This window comes from Babylonia areolata, chromosome 27, assembly GCF_041734735.1.
Source record: "Babylonia areolata isolate BAREFJ2019XMU chromosome 27, ASM4173473v1, whole genome shotgun sequence".
NCBI lineage: Eukaryota > Metazoa > Mollusca > Gastropoda > Neogastropoda > Buccinidae > Babylonia > Babylonia areolata.
Window position 1 is genome coordinate 33,840,263 of NC_134902.1, and position 5,242 is coordinate 33,845,504.

The window sequence follows — 5,242 nt, forward strand, 5'->3', positions numbered from 1 at the left end:
AGCATCCTCCCCCCCCACCCCACCACCACCCTCCCCCCATCCCCCAGCTGGATGACAACGATGATCATCATCGATCTCGATGGACACACCATAATATATATATATATATATATATATATATATATACAGAGAGAGAGAGACATACATACATACATATGTATGTATACACACACACACACACACACACACACACACACACACACACACACACACACATATATATATATATATATATATATATATCTATATATATACATACGTACACATACATACATATGTATACACACACACACACACACACACACACACACACACATATATATATATATATATATATATATATATATATATATATATATGTATATATATAGATATATATGCATACGTACACATACAAACACACACACACACACGCACACACACACATAGATATGTATATATATACATACATATACATATATTCACACAGATATTTACACACACACACACATACATATACATATACACATACACACACATGTGATGTAGAATCATCACAGGCAATATCATAATCTCAGATCACAAATACAGAGAGAGAGAGAGAGAGAGAGAGAGAGAGAGAGAGAGAGAGAGAGAGAGAGAGAGAGAGAGAGAGAGAGAGAGAGAGAGAGAGAGAGAGAGAGAGAGAGAGAGAAGCTATTGTCCTCGATCGGAGGGGGGAAAAAAAACAAAAAAACAACTTTTGTCCTCTCCTGTTTGGTCTCGTCTTTTCTTTGTATCGTTGTCATTTTTAGGTGTCAAGCTGACCAGCTGCCCAGCTGCCCACCACTGCTTCACCTCCCCCCGTCCACACCCCCTGCCCCCTCACCCACCCACCCACACACCCACCCACCCAGTGCCTTCGTTTGTCTCCCCTGGTCACTGGGCTTTTTGTTTCAGCAGTCTTTGAGTACCCAGCTGTTCACGGCTCCATGGTAAGCAGTATGCTAACGTGATCTGCTGGTCCTGTCCACTCCCGAGAGGACATGGGCTGTGGGTGGGGGGTGGTGGGTGGGGAAGGGGTAGGGGTGGCGGGGAGGGGGCGGGGGGGGGGGGGGGGTAGGGGTGAGTGTGTGTGTGTGTGTGTGGGGGGGGCATGGGGGGGGGACGTGAAAGTGTTAAAACTGACGCCATCTACTTGATCTAATCCGCTAGGCGCCTTCTTCCCGTTTCTCTCTCTCTCTGTGTGTGTGTGTGTGTGTGTGTGTGTGTGTGTGTGTGTGTGTGTGTGTGTGTGTGTGTGTGTGTGTGTGTGTGTGTCTGTCTGTCTGTCTGTCTGTCTCTATGTCTCGTTTCCTCTGTCTGTCTGTCTGTCTCTGTCTCTCTTTTCCTCTCTGTCTTTCTCTCTCTCTCTCTCTCTCTCTCAACTAGTTGTTCCCTTTTGTGAACGGGGTAATATTGCCTAACACGAAAAATCATTCAATCTCTCTCTCTCTCTGTCTAAGCGCGTTGGGTTACGCTGCTGGTCAGGCATCTGCTTGGCAGATGTGTTGTAGCGTATATAGATTTTTCTGAACGCAGTGACGCCTCATTGAGCTACTGATACCGATACTGATTCTCTGTCTTTCATTCTTTAACTCACTCAGTACGGCCAGTCCTCTCTTCTCCTCTACACAGACCCCTGGATGTCCAGTGGGTGTCTGAATGACCGACCCAACCTTCAGCTTCCGTTGTCAGAATTGTGGTATTCTTTGTCAACATTCACGTCTTTAGTATAAGAGCCTTCCGCTTGCAATATTGTGATGATGGTAATTGGGGTGAAACGCTGTTAACGTCGTCTCTTTCGCCATTCGCATGGAGAGAGTTAATTTAACTCACTCAGTACGGCCAGTCCTCTCTTCTCCTCAATACAGACTCCTCGGATGTCCAGTGGGTGTCTGAATGACCCAACCTTTAGCTTCCGTTGTCAGAATTGTGGTATTCTTTGTCAACATTCACGTTTTCAGTATAAGAGCCTTCCGCTTGCAATATTTTGATGATGGTAATTGGGGTGAAACGCTGTTAACGTCGTCTCTTTCGCCATTCGTATGGAAAGAGTTAATTTAACGTCTTTTCACTTTGAGTGATATCAGGCCCTGAGTGGGCTGTGAATGTCAGTCATTCGCGCTTACATTACATTGTAATCAATTCAATTCAATTCACTTCAAAATATTTTATTTTCTGCTTCAACCAAAACAAAGAATTCTCTTCCGGCTCACTTAAGTGGAGTGATGGCCGCCTAGGAAGCGAGAGACTCTGAGCGCGCTGGTTCGAATCACGGCTCAGCCGCCGATATTTTCTCCCCCTCCACTATATAGGCCTTGAGTGGTGGTCTGTATGCTAGTCATTCGGATGAGACGATAAACCGAGGTCTCGTGTGCAGCATGCACTTGGCGCACTGTAAAAGAACCCATGGTAACAAGTGTTGCCCTCTTGCAAAATTATGTAAAAAAAAGAAATCCACTCTGATAGGTACACAAATATACAAGCATGCACTAAAGGCCTGACAAATGCGTCGGGTTATACTGCTGTCAGGCATCTGCCTAGCAGATGTGGTGTAGTGTATGTGGGTTTGTCCGAACGCAGTGACGCCTCCTTGAGAAACTGAAACTGAAACTGTGTTGTATTGTATTGTATTGCATTGTATTGTATTGTATTGTATCATATTGTATTGCATTGTCATAACAAGTTATCTGTGTGAAACTCGAGCTATTCTTCCAACGGAGAGCGCGTCGCTACAGTGAGAGAGCCCACTCTTATGAGACCGCCACCCCTTATTTTTCATCTGCCTCCAAGTGTTATTCGTTTTCCCATCAAAACGCATTTTTCTACGGAATTTTGCTAGGGACAACCACTTTGTTTCAGTGCTGATTTTTGATTGCTGTTTTTTGTTCACGCCCTTAAAGTGCAGGCTACTACTTCTTCTTCTTCTGCGTTCACTCGTATGCACACGAGTGGGCTTTTACGTGTATGACCGTTTTTACCCCGCCATGTAGGCAGCCATACTCCGTTTTCGGGGGTGTGCATGCTGGGTATGTTCTTGTTTCCATAACCCAGCGAACGCTGACATGGATTACAGGATCTTTAACGTGCGTATTTGATCTTCTGCTTGCCTATACACACGAAGGGGGTTCAGGCACTAGCAGGTCTGCACATATGTTGACCTGGGAGATCGTAAAAATCTCCACCCTTTACCCACCAGGCGCCGTCACCGTGATTCGAACCCGGGACCCTCAGATTGACAGTCCAACGCTTTAACCACTCGGCTGTTGCTCCCGTCAGTGCAGGCTACAACACAGGAACTGAATGACTAACGAAGGACTGGCGTTCACACCCTACTCACTGTCAAGTGGAGGGGGTGCGGGGGGAGAATAGACTGGTGTATGTGGTAGGGATCAAACCTGTGCGCTCAGATTCTCTCGCTTTCCAGGCTGACGTGTTGTTACCTGTGGGCCAATACTCCGCTGCAAGCCATCTTGCTCGTGATACAGGGGGAGAGAGAGTGAGAGAGCCCATACCTGTCTTTACCAGTACCTCTGTTGCTTCATTTCCATACTTTGTTTTTTTTTCCAAATATAATAACCACCACCACCATTAATTGGTTTCTGTTCTTCTGTCTAAGATAAAATGTATTCTACTGAAAAAAAAACCCAAAAAACAACCAAAAAACAAAAACAAAAAACAGCAACAACAACAACAACTGAAATATGTAACCTCCTCTATCGTTTACTTGACTTTCAACAACACCGACAAGATTACAGCAACACACACACATACACACACACACTCACACACAAACGCAAACACACACACCATCTCAACCAAACACAGAAACAACGACGACAGCGACTACTATGATGACGAAGACAACGCAACCACCACCACCACCACCACCATCACAACCACCACCACCACCACCACCATCACAACCACCACCACCACAACCACCACCACCATCACCATCACAACCACCACCACCACAACCACCACCACCATCACCACCACAACCACCACCACCATCACCATCACAACCACCACCACCATCACCATCACAACCACCACCACCACCGCCACCACAACCACCATCATAACCACCATAACCACCACCACCACCGCAACCACCGCAACCACCATCACAACCACCACCACAACCACCACCACCACCGCAACCACCATCACAACCACCACCACAACCACCACCACCATCACAACCTCCACCACAACCACCACCACATCCACCACCACCACCACAATCACAACTACCATCACCACCACGACAACCACCACCACAACCACCACCACCACAACCACCACCACCACAATCACAACCACCACCACCACAATCACAACCACCACCACCACCACCACAACCACCATCACCACCACCACCACCACCATCACAACCACCACCACAACCACACCACCACCATCACAACCACCACCACCACCGCAACCACCACTATCATAACCACAACCACCACCATCACAACCATTACCATCACAACCACCACCACCACAACCACAACCACCACCATCACAACCATTACCATCACAACCACCACCATCACAACCACCACCACCATCACAACCACCACCATCACAATCACCACCATCACAACCACCTACCATCACAACCACCACCACCACCACATCCACCACCGCCATCACAACCACACCACCACCATCACAACCACCACTATCACAACCACCACCACCACCATCACAACCACCACTATCACAACCACCACCACCACCATCACAACCACCACCATCACAACCACCACCACCACCACAACCACCACCATCACAACCATTACCATCACAACCACTACCATCACAACCACCACCACCACAACCACCACCACCACAACCACCACCACCATCACAACCACACCACCACCATCACAACCACCACCATCACAACCACCACCATCACAACCACCACCACAATCACAACCACCACAACCACCACCATCACAACCACCACCACAATCACAACTACCACCATCACAGCCACCACCACAATCACAACCACCACAACCACCACCACAACCACCACTATCACAACCACAACCACCACCATCGGAACCACCACCACGAACACCACAACCACCATCCCTATACTATGCCCTTGACCACCAACTTCGTCATCAATAACAATAACCAGCAGTTGGCGTGTGTCCGAAATGGGCTTTCGTCTGTCGAAGAATTGTCTCATTTCACCGAAAGGTCGCCAATTCCCCAA